The sequence below is a fragment of the Palaemon carinicauda genome, chromosome 28 (genome assembly GCF_036898095.1).
Source record: "Palaemon carinicauda isolate YSFRI2023 chromosome 28, ASM3689809v2, whole genome shotgun sequence".
Taxonomy (NCBI): domain Eukaryota; kingdom Metazoa; phylum Arthropoda; class Malacostraca; order Decapoda; family Palaemonidae; genus Palaemon; species Palaemon carinicauda.
Window position 1 is genome coordinate 24002976 of NC_090752.1, and position 20164 is coordinate 24023139.

The 20164-nt window shown below is 40.5% G+C and overlaps 1 protein-coding gene across 1 annotated transcript in view; it reads left to right on the forward strand.

Annotated features, from left to right (window-relative positions):
- Positions 1-20164, forward strand: part of LOC137621726 (putative neural-cadherin 2) — a 520727-nt gene that overhangs the window by 499414 nt on the left and 1149 nt on the right. The window lies entirely within an intron of this gene.

Sequence of the window (20164 nt, forward strand, 5' to 3'; positions counted from 1 at the left end):
TATATACAATCCTTGAGACCGGTTGTATTCTCAGTGTATACTTATGTTTGTTCATACAATATATGCTACCTTGAGGCCCTTTTCCTACGTCTAAAAATGACTCTTCCCTGCAGGGGGCAGGAAGCACTAACATTGTTATGCTTAGTGATGATGACGGATAACGGTAACGTCATTTGTCTCAATTGGCCCTTTTGGCCGTGGAAATATTGCCCCAAGGTTAAGGCACTAACACAAAACCACAGATACATTAATTCTCTGGTATGCTTCCATTAAGACGTCATGGCTTGAGCCCAAAAAACGGATTTTGAGCGAAGCGAAAAATCTATTTTTGGGTGAGATGGCCATGACGTCCTAATGGAACCACCCTTCTTTTCTATGAAAAGATCTTCATGGTTTCCCCCCCTGATCTACTGTATCTGTAGCACCTTGCTCAACGCTACAAGGAATGACCGCCAGAGGGAGTTGGCGCGGTTTTGATACGATTGTAGTAGGGGAACCAGGGTAATCTTTGTTGCGGTTACCCTTCTATTCTTCCACGTTTTCCCCCTAGAGCCTAGAGGCGTAAAGGCTATTCGGGGTGCAGATTGCCATGTGGCGGGTCAAGAATACGTCCCCTGATGATATACGATACCCTTGAGAGTAATCTTAAAGGTACTCGCGCCAGAAGTTAGAATTCTGGGAATATCACTGTAGTCATATATACCCTTCGGAAGCTACTAAAGGAACCTTCCATTAGGACGTCATGGCCATCTCACCCAAAAATAGATTTTTCGCTTCGCTCAAAATCCGTTTTTTCCTCCTTCTACGAAGTATACAAGGGGTTTCCATGATCTTGGTAGTTGACTACCTCGCCCCTAACCTAACGCCTGGGCTTTTGTATACTTGCTCACCTCCCCGGTTACCTTCATAGCAAGGTAATCTCTCCTCCCTCTGAGGTAGCTTAGGCTACATCCTAGCCATCCTTACCTTGAATCGTATTCAAGTGAGGTTAGGCTAGGATTTTCTTTCCTCACCCATAGCCATAGTTCATGAGCTTTGAGAGTAGGACAGAACCTCAGAGTACCAGTCGTTTGCCCCCAGCTACACCATTAGCGAATGAACTCTCCTTTTGGTTCTGCTGGTCAGCAAAGGGGGGGGGGAGACTCTGCCCTTCCCCCTAAACCAAACCTGGTAGGGTTACAACCCTTCCTCCCTGTGGCCTAGTGACTTGTCCTACACCTGCCTTCCCCGTACTATTGGGTATGTTCCCCTAGCCTAGGTTAGGCAGGCCATGCGATTCTGTTTCTTTAGAGTTTAGGACGGTACATCTGTGCCGCTCCTTCTCTGTACTAACCTACCCTAGGCTGGAGAATGAACTCTTCCTACACCTAGGTTAGTGCCGGTACTGGAACAGAAACACTCCCTCCCCCCTGGAGTGCCGATGAGGGCTCACGCCTTGTCCTACACCCCTTTTCAGGACCCTCTCCCCTCTCCCCTCTGTCCTTTGGTGATGTTCTAGCCATCACACCCCTGTCCACCATCCTACAACTCGACCGAGTGCTGGCGGGTTGTATGGTCGGCCCGGTCCTTTCGTTGGTAAGTCCGAACTACTAGACTTCCCGAATAGTTGAACTAAGGGATAGCATACGACAGGTCGGTCTGCCGGCGGTAGACCTCTCTATCTTAGAGTGTTCTTCGGTCCTCCTTTGGGCCGCCACCCACAACTCTAGCCGACTGCCGGCTCTGTTGCGGCTGGATGGAAGCTTGCCATTCTCTCCCTTCCATTTGAACGCTCCTTCCGGAGGAAGACGGGGTTAGGGCAGTGAGCTACCGCCCTTCCCTCCTCCTTCCTCCATACTTTCTCTCTATCTCAATCAGTGCCGGTCCACTGTCACACTACTCTGCCGGCTATAGCCGTCAGTTTAGACCTCGTATCCTCTCTGTCTCGTAGATTGAAGTCAGGGTCGGAGTTCCTAAAGCCGGTTGCCTGCCGACATGCCGGCGATCTGCCATCATCCTGAGGTTTCGCCCTTTCTCCGCCCCATAGACTGATGTCTGGGAGGGATTCCCCCTCATTTGGAGATTCGCCGATGCCCGGCGCGCTTCCATCATGCCGGCGTGCTGGCGGCACCACCTAATCATATAACATAAGTGGACTGTCACCTCTCCTCTGCCGGCAATGCTCCGGCAGTATCTATTGTATAGCTTTATACGATAGCCAGTACATCTGTGGTATAGTACATACCCTAGTCAGAAGACTATGTTGTATAGTTATGTAGCAAACATTTCTAGCATACTCTGTGCATCCATGCGCAGTCCCTTGCCGGGACCTACCTGAATTGGGGATAATCTACTCACCTTTTCCCTTAAGCTGAATGAACTCGGCCCTCTCCCTCTCACCATTACTAATACTCTGGAGGAAGCACATGCGGTGCGATTATCCATTTCGGATATCCCATCCCCCTCCTTAGGGCGTTCTCTAGAAGGCCCTAGAATTAGTTATGGTATGAGGTCACGGCAATTGGCTGGGCGGGATGCACATGTATGTGTCTTTTCTGCTTCATTTCCAGCTTACCTATACTAAGCTTACACTTGGAAAGAAATCTTATATTGTAATTGAAATTACTTTTAAAAACTATTCTAAGATTACTTTAAGTAAATGATATAGACTTCTGTAGACTCATGTACCCCTTTCTTCTTTACAGGAGGAGTACATCCGGTGTGAGAGCGCTTTCTGCAGCGTTCGGCGCCCAGACTTCTATGGCCACCTGATTTCCCAAGGAACTCTCCGCTATTGGGATCCTCAGGTTTGCACTGTCTGCAAGGACATGCTCAACGAGGCGTTCAAGCCCCCCCCCCCCCCCCCGTCTGCGGAGGCCAGGGACATCGCTCATGAGAAACTATGCAAATGGGTGCGTGGTTTCCAGAAGAACGCCACGGGGCCCTATCTCCCTACTGAGAAAATGAGAGCTTTGCTCTTCCCTAAAGCACATGCGGATGCTGACATCCCTAAACCGGAGATCCCCTGCGTCCAACTGACGGTCGAACCGTACGTATTGGACACACTTCAAGACTTCTATCTTGACGAGGTGGAATGGATGTCGGAAGTGTCGGACACCACCGAAAGGACTCTGATGGCCGAGGGTCCAGAAGAGGAGGAGCCTAGGGAAGCTCCTAACTCTGAGGGTGAAGGCGCCCCTGCCCCCTCTATCACTTCTGTTGCTGTTTCGGAACCCGGCCTCTCTACCTCTTCCACTCCTACACATGCGAGAGTGGACACCCCCGTGGATAACCTCCAAGCTTTGGTGGCGATCCTGGACGAGAGGATTCGCCAGAGGGATGAGGATTTCAAGAGGGAAATCCTACGCCTGTCCAAACAGACCCCGAGGAAGATCACCGTGAAGGATCTTCTCCCATGCTCAGTGACGAACCCATGGAGGCATGCAGAACACATGCCGATCATGAGCGGACATATCTTCGTCAATGATAAGCTAGGTGCCATCCCCCTTGAAGAGGTGGAGTTTTCGCCTAGCTTTGAAGCTTATCCGGACTATTACATCCGTCTCAAGTCCGAGCCAGTTTCCAAGGAGGAAACCTAGCCTAAGGAGATCATTGATTTCGACCATGCAAAGGCTCAATCTCTTCTGGCCGGCTGCCTGAAGAGTAAAGGCTACACCAACTCCAAGGTGCCGGCCCTCAGCAAGAAACACCCGTCTTTTCTTGCTCCTGCCACCATGGTCTTTCCCTTAGCAGAGAAATCCCTGCTGGCAGTGTTGAAGGCGGTGGAGGAAGGGAAACCCTGCCCTGCATTGGAGGAATGTAGGCCCCCCTCCCTCGCCCTCCCTCCCGATGACAAGAACTAGAAAGACATCCTGTTAACTTTCTCTGAGGGAAAGTTGGAGGCTGACATCGCTGGATGGCAGTTCAACGAGAACCTCCCCAAGCTCTCTGAATACTTTCTGCGTCGGGAGCTGGACATGAAAGAGAGGCTGGCTTCCTCCCTCTCCCTCCAAGTCCAAATGGAGAAGATGGCCGGGAACACAAGGACCCCAGGCTTCTACACGGTCTTGGCTAAGACCCATCTTGTCACCCGGACGAAGGATTTCTATAGCTTCTTCAGGGCCCGGAGAGCATGCAGAGAGTTCGTGTTTGCGGATGCCACCGTAAAACACGAACCCTGGAAACCAATATCCTCCAACATCTGGGGGAAAGATTTCTTCCCTAACGACCTCATGAAAGAGATCGTCGACAGAGCCGCCAAAGAGAACCGGAACCTTCTCCATAAGTGGGGCATGTCGAAGAAGAGGAAATCTTCTCAGGATGAGGGCCCCCAACCTAAGAAGAAGGTCAACAATCCCAGACCTCAGCAGTGTCAGGCTAAGCGCCAGTTTCCGGCGCCCGCCGCTCCCCAGTTGGTGGCTCAGCCCCAACAAACCTTTCAGTTGGTACCCCAGCTGTTGGTGGCTAAGTCACCAGTCTTCACGCCAGCCTACGAAAGGCAGTCGACTACCTTTCGTCCCAAAGGTAGAGGCACCGGCAGAGACTCCTCTCGACGTCCCTCCAGAGGGAGAGAAGGGTGGGGAACAGGCGGCCGAGTTGGTAAACCCTCGGGAAACCAGAAGCAATGAGATGCTTCCGGTGGGAGGAAGACTCCGCCTCTTCCAGGATCGTTGGACCTTCGATCCTTGGGCTCACAGTATCATCAAGAACGGACTAGGGTGGAGCTGGGTGACATCTCCCCCAGTTTTCTACCAATTCTTCCAACACTCCACCCCCGTCCTGGAAGAATACGTCCAAGAACTCTTGAACAAGGTGATCAAGAGGGTAAAGTCCACCAGGTTCCAAGGAAGACTATTCTGTGTTCCCAAGAAGGACTCCGACAAACTCAGAGTCATTCTGGACTTGTCCCCTCTCAACAAGTTCATAGTGAACAACAAGTTCAAAATACTGACTCTTCAGCACATAGGAGCCCTGCTGCCTCAAAAGGCTTACACAGTCTCGATAGACATGGCGGACACCTACTGGCACATTCCAATGAATTGCCAGACCTCCTCCTACCTAGGAATCAGGCTTCAAAGAAGACAGTACGCCTTCAGAGTCATGCCCTTCGGGCTAAATATAGCCCCAAGGATATTCAAGAAGCTCGCAGAAACGATCGTCCAACAGCTACGCTTACAAGGCGTCCAGGTGATGGCTTACCTGGACAATTGGCTGGTGTGGGCTGCATCCATAGAAGAATGCCTGCAAGCTTCCACAAAGGTGGTCCAATTCTTGGAACATTTGGGGTTCAACATCAACACCAAAAAGTCTCGACTTTTTCTAGCTCAGAAGTTCCAATGGCTAGGAATCCATTGGGACCTTCAGTCACACCGTCTTTCCATTCCTCTGAAGAAAAGAAAAGATATAGCGGGATCTGTCAAGAGACTCCTAAAATCAAAACGGATTTCAAGACGACAATAGGAACGGTTGCTCGGCTCCCTTCAGTTCGCTTCAGTGACAGACCTAGTACTAAGAGCACAGCTAAAGGATGCATCGGGAGTCTGGAGAAGATACGCATCAATCGCTCGAAGAGATCTCAAGAGACCTCTGCTGACCAGGCTTCAATCACTCCTAAAGCCATGGTCGGAGGCAAAGAACCTGAAAAGATCGGTACCTCTTCAACCACCACCTCCATCGGTCGTTATCCACACGGATGCATCGCTAGAATGATGAGGGGGTCACACCCACCAACGACAAGTTCAAGGAACATGGTCTCCTCTATTCAAGACGTTTCACATCAACATCTTGGAGGCCATGGCGGTCATTCTCACTCTGAAGAGGCTGTCTCCAAGTCCCTCAGTCCACATCCGTCTGACTCTGGACAGCGCCATCGTGGTCAGATATCTCAACCCTCAGGGCTCAAGATCGCCCCAACTCAACCAAGTGTTGCTACCCATCTTCCGCTTGGCGGACAAGAAAAGATGGCACCTCTCAGCAATTCACCTTCAAGGATTCCGCAAAGTGATGGCGGATGCTCTATCCAGGGCAACTCCAATAGAGTCAGAATGGACCCTAGACGCAGACTCATTCTCCTTCATCTCCCATCAAGTCCCGGAACTGCAGATCGACCTCTTCGCAACGAGCAACAACAAACAACTTCCTCGCTATGTGGCCCCATACGTGGACCCCCGAGGTGGACGCCATGTCCCAAGATTGGAACAGATGGACCAAGATTTACCTGTTCCCTCCACCCAATCTTCTACTGAAAGTCCTCATCAAGCTGAGATCCTTCCGAGGAACAGCGGCCCTAGTGGCACCCAAGTGGCCCCGGACCAACTGGTTCCCATTAATCCTGGAATTACAACCCAAACTAATTCCCCTGCCGGACTCAGTTCTAACCCAGCAAGTTCAGAAGTCAACTGCCTTCGCTTCATCAAGGAAAACCCGACACCTTCATCTCATGATTTTCTCTCCCTAGCCGTCAAGAAGAGATTTAGGATCTCGAAGAAATGCTTAGACTTCTTAGAGGAATACAAAACAGAATCTACCAGAAGGCAATATGAGTCATCCTGGAAGAAGTGGGTGTTCTTTGTCAAGGCTAAAAATCTTACGGAAATTTCAATGGATCTTTGTTTGTCCTTCATTCACCTTCATGGACAAGGCTTGGCAGCCAACACGATTTCCACCTGCAAATCGGCCTTGACGAGACCATTACTCTATGCCTTCCAGATAGACCTGTCCAATGACATCTTTAACAAGCTGCCAAAGGCATGTGCTAGGCACAGACTTGCACCCCCACTGAGACCCATTTCTTGGTCTCTAGACAAGGTGCTCCACTTTGCCTCAAGTTTGGACAGTGCAACTTGCCCTCTGAAAGATTTGACTCAAAAAGTGATTTTCCTATTTGCTCTCGCCTCGGGAGCCCGAGTCAGTGAAATAGTGGCATTATCAAGAGAAGAGGGCCAGATCCAGTTTGCTGAAACAGGCGAGCTTACCCTCTTTCCTGACCCAACGTTTCTCGCTAAGAACGAGCTACCCACTAATAGGTGGGGCCCTGGAGAATATGCCCTCTGAAGGAAGATGTCTCTCTGTGTCCAGTGGAGAGTCTAAAGGTCTATCTTCGAAGAACTTCAGACTTTGGTGGAGGACAGCTCTTAAAAGGCGAAACATCGGGGTCCGACTTGTCACTCAAACAACTAAGGACGAAGATCACCTACTTTATTCGCAGAGCGGATCCTGACAGTACACCCACAAGTCACGATCCCAGAAAAGTTGCCTATTCTCTGAACTATTTCCTGTCAATGGACTTCGAAAGTCTTTGATCTTCCACAGGCTGGATGTCTTCAAGAGTGTTTTTCAAACACTATGTGAAGCAGGTGCATGAACTTAAGAGATTTGTGGTAGCTGTAGGTAGTGTGCTAAAACCTGCCTGCTGCTTAGTGCTGTGTAGAACAATGAGTTATTCGGGACTCTAACTCTAAGGGTGTCTGTGTTGACCTTAGTGTACAACATAGTGAAATTAGTGCCTCCTCGGGACACTACGGACTGTTCTTATACAAAGGTGAAGTCATATAGACTAAAACACGTGTGCCACATATTCTTTACATGAATTGTATATAAGACATTCTAAAAAGACTTTATAGTTCCTACAGAACTAATGTGTGTAATGGCAAGTTTTCTTTTTTAGATTCCACACCCATTTTTCTTTTAATGTCTTGAGCCTATGTTACTAATTGCATTCCATTACAATACATATTTATTATCTGCTGTATGCTAATTCTTATTTTGACTGAAAATAAAATTAGAATTTTCTCTACTCATGCGTCTTATTTTGCCCTCATTTTGGAAACAAAATACTATTTGAGAGTTTTACTTCCCTCATGATATGATTGATACTCTGAACAATAATTATACTATTGTTTTTTCATTGATACAAACTCATCTAGACTAAGGTAATTTGTTCCAACATGTTGTACTTACCTTCTTCTATCTGGCCCTGGGATCGGCAGGTATCTCTGATGCTAGGTGAGTTCCTGTATCAAGTAACTTCAAGATTTTCCTTACGTCCAATAGGACTCTTCCCTGCCGGGGGGCCAGGAAGCGGGATCATAGTACATGTTTCTCTAAAGTGACATGTAACGGAAATGTCACAGGTCTCTGTGGTCATCAGACCAGAGGAATATTGTCTAGAAGTCGAAAGGCACTACAAAAGGGAAAAAATCCAAGATACATTAATTCTCTGGTACATTTCCATCAGGATGACATGGCCTTAGCCAAAAAAAAACGGATTTTGAGCGAAACGAAAAATCTATTTTTGGGTGAGATAGCCATGTCGTCCTGATGGACTCGCCCTTGTTCTCTTTTCAGGCTTTGACAGGCCCCTCCCATCTTATTGTATCATGGAGGCTGGCCTAGACGTCGGAAGGAATGAGGAAGGCGTGCAACGGTGACGTCAACCTAGATGGCGGCCAAACATGGTGGCGGTTATGACGTCACTGAGTACCGTAACAGTAACGGAGGAGGAGAACTTAGTAACGGCTCCTCCCATAACTTGCCACACTTCCCCCTCGAAGCGTAAACGCTATGTGGGGTGCAGATAGCTATGTGGCGTGTCAAGCATACGTCCCCTGTTATTATACGATATCCTAAAGGGAAACCTTATGGGTACTCGCGCCAGAAGTTAGAATTCTGTGAAACCATTAGTTTAATTATCTGGGAATATCTATTGTAGTCAAATATACCCTAAGGAAGCTACTGAAGGACCTTTCCATCAGGACGACATGGCTATCTCACCCAAAAATAGATTTTTCGATTCACTCAAAATCCGTTTTATATCCCCCCTCAATCTTCCTGTTAAAGTACCGACATTCGAAGTACCTGCTCTGATCTTCCATTCAATTACTAGCTGCATTAGTGGCAGTCGTGAAGTCTGCGGTAAACCACGTTCATTCATCACGTTAGCAAAGGGATCTTGACATGTGTCGCTTACAATTATCATGCTAGCCGTATCCATATTTTTCCTAATAGCATCAAACAGAGTTAATAATTTAGCACAGTTTTTGGCATTGGGTCTAACCTTTGACTAAATTGTCCAACTGAAAAGCAGAGTTTCCACAGTTATTGACATTGGGCCAGACTTCTTGCTAGGAAGAAAGACTGCGTGGCACAAGCTGTCCTTTTAGTTGCTTTTTATGACCAGCAGGTTACATGGAATGAATATTTATGCACTCTAACCACAGGGCTATAGTATTCTTACACTGCTACCAATGCTCATTTCCCTAAGTATTCTATGAAATATATTATCACACTTCTAATTGTGCACCCACTAGTGCACCTTTTCTTTTACTCCTTTTGTTATCAAATAATCATCACTGTATAGTTCATAAACATAAGATGTTAAAATGAAGTATTTTCCTCCAACGTTTTCTTTGTTTCACACAAAACTGCAATTAAGAAGAACTTTCCATGAATTTTACCTAGAGTATAAACCCAATTACTCCACTATTGAATATTCGGCGTCAATGACTTTAGATGTCAGGATGCCAGAAAACCCCAGACCAACCAAACAATCAATCCACTTTTGAATAAATACCCACATTAGCATTTGCCTATTTTATAAACAAAGGGAGTTAATTTACGCAGCAGCTACCGGTAAAAATTGTATTAAGCTAATAACATATTTAAAATATATGCTTCAATTAAGGTAATTGCACTTCAAGGCAACGCAATCAAACAAAAAATGACGATCTTGGTTATATTGAATAGCAAATTAAGACGGGGCCATTAATTCATTATTTCTACTAAGGATTTGTTTCAAACCCTACATTTACAGCATACAGATGAGCAGTGTAGATGACAAAGACTTTCAAACACTCTGGAAAAACACCTCTTATGCAAATTACATAATACATAAGCTTTAATTCAAAGGAGGTATTCAGAGGTATATTTCAATACCTCATACTTCAGGTTATATAATGAACCTCATGAAAGAAGTTGCGTAATTTTCCAAATAAATACTACTGGATATTAACCTATCTATCCATCTATATATCTATCTATCTATATATATATATATATATATATATATATATATATATATATATATATATATATATATATATATATATTACTTCTAAATGTGATAAAACAGTTTAACATGTTTCTTCGAAAAGGCCCATAAAATATACAAAGCAAAAAGAAATAAATCACTATATTTCGACCAATATACATTAGTCCTCTTGTCGGTGTACCATAAAATGAGAATAGGAGTGAATGGTGGCAATTTATATATGGAAGCAGAAGGGTGTTTCCAATTGTTCGAAGTAGGTTGTATTAAGTGCAGGAAAGGATAAGCCAAATTTAATTCCATCCAGGTGCTTCTTCATATTCCTGAACCGTTCAAGGATGTTTTGTTTTTGAGGTTTATCTGGCGGTCGGTCTCGCTGGATTATCTTTTTTATAATCGGGTTGAGAAGGGTGTTGTTCACTATGTCAGCTTTCCATTGTCCGTTGAATAAGTTCATTGTGTTTGTTTGATATATGATGGCCGATTCCAGAATCCTTTATCTGTATGGACATAAACTTTTGACAAGCAAAGGTGACTCATTACAGTTAATCTGATGCCTTAAATCTCTCAGATGAAGGAAAATCCACGGGTTTACTAAGGAGATTTAATACCTGGAGATGCCACTGGTCACTCAACTATGGCAGGGGAATCAACAATCTTATCCTATTAAACCTCTACGAGCAACAATTATCAGATTGATATAAGATATGTTGATGCACTCATAAAAGGGAATTTAACTAGTGACTACTGAAATTAATCTGTCAATTCCTGAGGCATTAAAGCAGAGCAGGACAGAAGCTTATCCTACAGCAGAGCTAAGGTTGTGAAACAGCTACAATCAACTATTATCAAATTAACATAAGATGTGCAGATGCACTGATAAAAGGAAAATTATCTACTGGCCTTTGAAACGAATCGGCCAACTCCCGAGGCAATACAACCAGGTAGGACAGAAGTTTATCATTGGAACAGCTACAAACCAAAGAAGTATAATACAAACCCTCCTTGCTACAAACAAATTATCAGACGTAAAATTATAAGACGCAAAATTAAAATTAATAAAGAAAAATTAGCTACTGGACACTAAAATGAATTAGCCTAGTTTAAGTTTGGCGATTTTGCATTTTATTTCTGGCTTGCAATTTTGCTGTAAAATGCTTGAAAGCATATGTATATCTAACCTGGAGATACTTTTCAGCCACTGCATATAAAGATTATGAAAAGTGAATTATGATAAAGGGTTTGTTTAATTATTCATGTGACGGTTTTCTGTCTCCTTGGTTTAAAAAATGTGCAAATGTTATAGCATAGAGAATACATACTGATGAAATGTAACCAATGGCAAGGTTTGTTGAGTCTTTAAGTGCATCCATATGCAGAACACGAACTAGGCGTCCTTTAAGCAATAAAATGAGAGCTTGTATCCTTCCTAAACGATTATTCTAATTGAACTGACCTACCAGTGACATCTCTACTTTGATAAACATTGTGAGCTACGGTGCTTTGGTAGATCACGCCACAGGCAATAGTGCATTTGCCCTACACGAGGGCCTGCTTCATTAATCCAGGAATAAGGAACCTCCAGGTATTAAAACCTTGGAGATTTCAAAGCCTTACCTGACAGATCTTTTGTGTTCGGATAATCTTTGAGATAGAGAATGACCAGTTTGTCCAAGGCTGTCTCGGGAGAAGACCGGGTCATTTTGGGGGTAAGAAAGGTTCCACGTGGGATGAGTAGTGCTTTCACACAGCTGCTATAGGCTGTGAGTAAAGGGGTCGCGCTCGACTTCTTCACAGTTTTCTACTGTTATTCCAGAAAATTTGACTATTTAGGAATCCAGGCTAATCCCTTCTATGTGTTATGTACCAAACTGCAAAGGAAATTAACGAAATGGACCGAAACTGACTGTTTTCCTTTCCATATGCTGATGAAGAAAAAGCCTAGTTATTGCACGTCATAAAGAGAGCCCGATATGTTCCCAACTATAATATTAGTGGAAGTAATATATTTATTGTTTTAACAATTACAATTGCATTATAATGTTTATGTGGTATTGGTCACAGAATATTAGCCTCTTGTATAATGAAAAGATTGTTAAACTGTTTACAAAATTACTTTGCTATTCACACATGTTTCACTTGCTACTCACTACTTCATTCTCTCTTTGATTTCATCTCTTTCAATTCTTGCTTTCTCATCCTTCGGTTGCCCCCCCCCCCCCCCCTCTCTCTCTCTCTCTCTCTCTCTCTCTCTCTCTCTCTCTCTCTCTCTCTCTCTCTCTCTCTCTCTCTCTCTCTCTCTCTCATTTTTATGAAAATGCGTTTTGCACTTTAATATTGCATTTAAACACTTTTTTTGGGTGTGCCAGCTTCACTTCAGATCTAATTATATTGAATCCGAGATATCCTTCTTTGATAAGACAACTCGGAAGAGACCCATTGCTAAGAGGATTGCAAAGAATAACAGTGGAAAAAATAAGAATAAATTGTCAAAAATTTAAAGTAAAGAGAATGTATAGCAAGATCAGGTGATTGTGCAAAAGATGTTAAATTATTTCAAATTGCCAGAATTGTTTACTTTTATATATTTTTTTTCAAAATTAAATTGAAAGAATCATTGATTTGTTCGGTATGCAAGCGTAGTTTGGAATTAGTGGGTCCTGAAATTAGATTACTGCCACGGGAAAGTTTTATTTTAACTTTATTACTTTTTTCTCCGTCTAATTTTTCTTAGCCCGATTATTCAAAATCGTCATACTCACCAGAAGCACTGATTCTTCATGTCAATATTTCATATCTGAAACTACTCAATGACATCTGTCGCTCGCTGTATAGAGGTTTGGAAAATTTACACGTCCTACTTCGTATAAACTTTGTATATTTACCCATTAGCTTTTGTGTACCGTGAGTATTCTGTGAATTATATATATTGCTATGAATATTAATGTTAAATCTGGAATATAGTTTTATTTTCTGTTTGCTGGCTATTATTTTCATTCTGCTGTAAATGTATTGCTATTGTTTCATAAACTTTTTGAGTAGATTTTGCATAATCCACGTCCTGTACAATAGTTGAACGTAACATAATTGGGGGCCTGTATCCGAGATGTGAATTCTTATCTTGTTTGTAATTAAAACATTGCTAGTGAAGTATACATTTGTTAATTGTATAAAATAGCCAGCAGACATGTCAGAGTTTAATGCATCTGAATTTTCTGACAAATTTTGTGAGGATCCACAAATTGAAGAGTTGATTAATCTTAAGTAATCTACCTTAGTGAGTTTAGGCAAACATTTTCAGCATAATATTAAAAATTTAGTAAAGAAAGAGTATATAAAACATGTGTTAGTTCAACATTTGATTGAAGACGATGTGTTACCTCAGGATGTGTTAGTTACGATGGATAGGGAATCAATGTGTACTAATTTATCTGGTATGGAACTCGAAAGGATAGAATAGAAGCTTGTTTAAGAGGAAAAGAGTTAGAAGCTTAATCTGAGTGTGAGAAATTGAAATTAGAAGCCGAGTTAAAACATGAACAGTGAGAAGCTGAGCGTGAGAGAAGAGATGCAGAGTTAAAACGTGAACAATTAGAAGTTGATTTGAGACGTGAACAATTACAAGCCGAGGATAGAGCTAAAGATAGGGAAGCTCAGATAAAGTCTCATGAGATTAATACTAAAAAAAGAGTTAAACCTTGAAAATATTAAGCAGAGTAATAATAGTGATTCTGATGAATTTGGGTCAGATATTTCTAGCTTAGATACCGTTGTGGCTCCTTTTAATGAGGATTTTGTTATATATTTTATTTGTTTTGAAACGAAAGCTAAGAAATGTGAGTGGCCAGCAGAAAATTGGGCTTATATGTTATCAGGAGTTTTGTGTGCTAGGGCACAAAAAGTTTATGCTTCTATTCTTGAGGATAGAGTAGATAATTATGAATACTAAAAGAAAAAATGTTATTTTACAAGCCTATAAATTAACTCTTGAAGCTTATAGGATGACGTTTAGAAGCTGGACAAAAGAAGATAAACAGACATATGTAGAATTTAGTAGAGAACAATCAGATGGGTTTGATTAATGGTGTAAAGCAGCAGAGTTTAGTGATACTTTTTGATAGATTAAGAGATTTTCTTTTTGATTGAACAGTTTAAGAATCGTGTTAGTGAGAACATTGAGGTTTACTTAAATGAAAGAAAGTTATCTACTTTTCGTGAAACAGCTGTTTGTGCTGATGAATATTTACTGGCTAACCAGGAATTTATGTCTAATGGTAAAGGGTTTGATAGGTTAAAAGACTATAGGGATACAAAATAAGCATACTGGGACTGATGATGTAGATCAGAGGCCTTATTCTGATTCACATGTCAAGTGTCAAAGCAGCAGTTTTAATTGCAATTCTATTCCTAGCAGTTCTGTAGAATGTAATTATGGTAAGAAACCAGGTCACACGGTGTCTGAATGTTTTAAGTTGAAAAGAAAAGAAGCTGAAACTGTGGCCTTTGTTACGCTACCAAAGTCACGTTATAGTGTACTACCAATAGAGGGAAACACTATAATTTACCACGTTTTTGAAAGGATGCCTGTTAATTACAGTGTTTGTTTCAGACCTGTTGATATGGTTTTCAAGCCAAATAATGGTAAGGGGTTAGCTGCTGTTAATGGTAGCTCACAACACCCTGTTTGTATCATGTGTGATATTGGTTATGCTCAGTCACATGTTTTGAGGGAAGTTGTCCTTGTGAATGATCATTCGTTTATTGGGAGGTATGCCCCCGGTCGTGGGGTTGGTGCCCATCTCAGTGTTGCCTTGTATCGTATGGATCTTCATTGTGACTAGTTATCAGGGCCTGTTGTTGTTGGCGTGGTTTCCGAGTTGTGTATCATTGGTGTTCAATATTTGCTTGGTAATAACTTGGTAGATGAGAAAGTTGATGTCCGACCAGAGATGATTAATGAGCCAGTTCTTGATCAGGAGTTGGAGGTTCTCAGTTACGATTTGTCTAATCTGTTTCCTTCGAGTGTTGAGACTCGTGAGAAGACTCATGCACATCTGAAAAGGACGTGTCGGTTTGTCATAATGTTTCCACTGTTGTTTTTTTCTACCGACTTGCCTAGTGAAGACTCATTGGGTTCTATTGCTGTTTCCACTAATAATTGTTCAACTATCCTATCTCGTGAAGATCCGTTAGTTCGTGATATTTGTTCAACTACTCACTGTTCTACTAACGTATCTAGGGTTGTGGTAGCCGATGTGGTAACGTCCGTGACTGGTGAACGCCGGACTGGGGTTAGAGTCCCGCTCAAACACGTTACTTTCTTTGGTCGCTGCAACTTCACTATCCTTGTGAGCTAAGGATGATGGATTTGGGGGAGCCTACAGGTGTATCTGCTGAGTCATCAGCAGCCATTTCCTGGCCCTCCTTGATCCTAGCTTGGGTGGAGAGCGGGCATAAGCGCTGATCATAAGTGTATATGGTCAGTCTCTAGGGCATTGTCCTGCTTGATAGGGAAATGCTACTGTCCCTTGCCCCCTGCCATTCATAAGCGGCCTTTAATGATGTGTTAGTTCTTGATAATGTTTCTGCTGTCAGCTGTTCTACCATCCTGTCTCGTAGTGTCATGTCTTTTGACTGCTCTACTAATTTGTCTCGTGGAGACATGTTAGTTTTTGTTGATTCTCTTTTTGAGAATTCTAATAACCTGTCTTTTGAAGGTTTTTCTGTCTATGATGATGTCTCCTCAATGATGATTTTAATTTGTCTGGGACATTTTTGTTTAATTATTTTTATGTTAATTTTTCTTATTCCATACATGCGCTAGATACAACTGATATTTTGTTATTCAATGAATATTGTAATTCTAAGAATAATTCGAAGTTCATTGTAGTTGAAAAGTTTGATCATGTTACTCAGCGTCATGTATCGGGCATATTTTATGCTATTTATCCATACTGGATGAAACTTACTAATTTTCGGGAGTCAGTACGTCGACTATTGTAACTCAAAAGCTATTGGGTTCCGTCTGCAATTATCAAAAACGACCATAACACTAAAATTCAGAATGTGCACCAGCCTTATTTTCTCCATTACGATTAATGTATTCCACATGAATAACATAAAAACACTGGAGAAATAACCAAAAGCCATGAAACTATTTTCAATTATTAAGATTATTCCCCTCAAACCCCAATCCTTTCTTTAAAATAACAATCGCGTTGCAGCTACAATAACATACGCAATCATTTGAAATCGCCGAAACGCTTCACTAAACAGACGTTACTGTGTGATTTCGGCGGAAGAATAATAATATACAGAACGGTCTAGACTTCACTTCGAACAAAAATATTTTTCAGTTGGTATATTTTGAAAAATGTTTTAATGATCGGAGGACACTCACAAAATGCAAATTACAAGATCTGAATTAAGTTATTGATCGTTCGTTTGATAAAATTCAGCTGATTAACGTAACTAGGGATGACGTGTTATTTTTCATATTTCACAGTCTTGTTTCATTTTGTTTAGTGTGATGTGAACAGCCAAAAAGTGAAACGAGGTGAAGTTGTTGTTTCATTACCTATATGTAGGATGACAAGTGACACACATGTTATCAACTGTCATTGTGTATTGGCAAAATTAATGGTATCCCTAGGATCACCGTAATTGGAAATGCGTGAAATTTATATAAAGATTAACAAATCACAGCCACGGTTTGCATAAATTTTTAAACACTTCCTGTTTTAGCGATCCTTATTGATTCTATAAAGCGAAGTTTTGCGAAAGAAAAATAAACATGGGATTTTAGCACAGAAAATTGGTAAAATATATTTCACTTTTAATCACTCTACACTTGACTAACCAGCAAAATCATGATTAAATTTAATAGTCAGACGTTTTTTTACATTAATTAAATTCAGCAGATTCTTCTTGGGTACCGTGAAGATTCCCATGTGTTACATGGAATTTTTGGACTTTCATATTAAACTGGTGCTTGGATTGAAAGGATAAATATCCAGAAATGGATATCTGACAAAATGCAGGGCTTTCATACAAGGACGTTTAGACCCCCAATAATCACTAGCGTTGGGAGACTACTTAAATTAAGGCAGGCTTGAATGATGCTGTTCAGACTGAAAACCTTTTGAACAATGTGGTTCACAAATAATACAATTTTTCAAGGTGGTAGGTGCGTACCCTAAAACAGATTTACACTTTATTTGCACTGCTTCTTTCACCTTTTCCTAACATATCTTTTAATAAGCAGCAGATAAGATTCCGGCCGCAAAGTACAAGGTAATTCACAGTTCTCACGAGAAACACTAACAACACCTATTGGTGAAATACAATGAAGTTGCCAAACCTATATGCAATACGGTATGTTTGGTAAAAACGTGCAAATACATCGATGCTAATCGCAATCAGAGTAACTGATAGTAACTGTGGCAATGATTGTGTTAAAATTGAGAAGTAGATTTGAAGATCTATTTACCACATAGCAGCCTGGGTGAGAAAAAAGGTTGGAATCATTTCCATAGATTCTTATTAAATTATCTGAAAAATATTGAGGTTTGAGGTGGGACGTATGCTGTTTAAATGCACATGGTTGACCAATTTAAACCTAATCATGGAGTCTACTTACCGAAACATTAGCTATTGGCACTCGAGGCAAAATTGACTGTTATAAATATCGTCACGTCGTTTAAATTGGTGACTGGTTTTAGCTTCTATTTTTTTTTTTTCAATGACTTGATTACAACGTATATGCCAAAAATATATTATACAAATTTTTCCAAGGAAACAACAGTCTATAACGATGGGACTTGTTTTGTACATGTAATAGGTGATATGCTTCTAAATTCAATTTTCTTCGGCTTTAAATAATAAGACAGAAGCAACTGCAATATCAATAATATTTCTATCATATTATTTGAAATTATACGATTAACGAGAAACGTAAAATACCATTGATATACACACTTATCAAAGGGTGAATAGACACTTAACAACTAACTTACGACTGAAGCCCCATCTATCAAAAGTTTTTATGAACTTTGGGGAGGATTTTCTCGTGGTGGCACTAGCAGGGGTTCAGATTAAAACGGAACCTTGTGAAGGATAGGAGCCAAACGGAAATTTTTAATTAAAATCTTTAATTACGTTAATAGTACTTGCCATCATTATGGAATAAAGTTTAGAATAGTGTATTTGAAGACATATATTCCATTATGTGAGTTACAACTAATATTGTAATATATGATACTGTACTATATTACAATATTAGTTAGGTCATTGTAACTAACATAACTGAACAGATCTCTCCAAACACTAACTATAGTAATACCCATGTTTCTTGTTTAATATCTTTACTGAATGTTTTAGAATTAAACTCCACCCATTTATTTGTAAATTTAAAATTACGACAAACTATATATGTCTAGGCTATGGGATCCTAATCTAATCTTAATTTTTGATAATTTGAATGCCTTACATCCTAATACTAATATTGATGCAACTTTAGGGCCTCCTTTTCAGATTCATGAAAACAATAAAATTCTTTTATCCTTTCAATAGTCAGCCTAAGATGAATTTTATCCTTTCAATATTTTCTCTATTATTCTAATTGTTGTCCTTTTGTCACAATGTCACCCATATGTCTGCATTAATTTTCATAAAAGTTTGTACCATGGTTCTTTATTATTAAACATTAAAATGTTATGATGTGAAGATTTTATTGTCTGAATATTTTGTCTTGGAAAAAAAAATATTTGAATTGATAATCATAAATATTATATAAGATGAATATGAAAAAGGTATGTTACAAAAATATAATTTGATATTATCTATTGGGCTGACAAAATGTAAGCAAACATGAAATGTCCCTGTGATTAGTTCATGAAAACAATCATTAAAATACTAATCACTCATTGAATTATCGAGTCAATTAGGTGAAAATGGAAATGTTTTAATTAATTATCTATTATAAAAGACATTATCTTATATATCATATAAGACTGGTCTACGTGGCTGTATTGTATGTTAAGCAAAAACATTAAAAAAAAAAATGGGAGAGCATAATATATCTAGGCACCTTTTATGAATAACTTACATATTACTATTAAGATTTTGACCATCAAAGACTCTATCAACTCGGGACTGAACACTCTCTAAACATCTGTTCACGTACTCGTTTTAATATGAAATTTATTTGCGCCTTACATAGAAGAGTAATTACTCATAGTACTTCTACAATTTTCTTACAATTCCATTTTTTTTCTCGTCCTTCCGTCTTGAGTACCCAATCTTTTTTTCCGGTATATATAGATTTTTTCAACACTTCATCACTAAACCTAATTTTTTCTATTGTAATTTGTACATGTATGATACTTTAGTCAACATGAAATTTCATCTGTACTTCTCGCATTTTCAGATCCCAAAGTTTAGATAGTGGTTGTAATGTTTCAGGATCTATCAAATATAGACATTTATGCATTCTTTCTTTTTTCCGACGATTCGTTTAGTCAAAACAAATTTTTTTTGAGTTCACTGGAAGTAATGTTGGTTTGCTATCGAAAGGAATGATTTAAAGACCTGTTGAATCCTTTAAAATGAAACCAGATTCATGTACCAAATGTACTATTTGAACTTTGTCCATGTTGCAAGAGATTTTTCATAATACTGGCTATTCTTGGCATTCAAGTCTTCAAAAACTAAACAATCCTGCATATGGTATTATGCATGCTGTTAATTTTAACAAGTCTTGCTTTCGCTATCAGTATTCTAGAAGTTTCATTCAGCTAAGACTAAATTGTGGCATAAGCTTACTGATATGGCATTTGAATCAGGGGAATTTTAAAAGTTCACCTTATATGCTTTTCTGTTGAACAGGTTGACGTATGTCTTCATAATTTGTACATGACTCATTTATCATGTTAATGATCTTGATAGTCTAATTTGTTTTTATTATCATATTTCGTTTGTATATATCTGCATTTCATTAGCGCACTAGGCTGCTTTTCTTGTTGGAGCTCGTCGACTTGCAGCATCAAGCAAATTTCAACTAGGGTTATAGCTTAGCACATGATAATAATAATAATAATAATAATAATAATAATAATAATAATAATAATAATAATAATAATA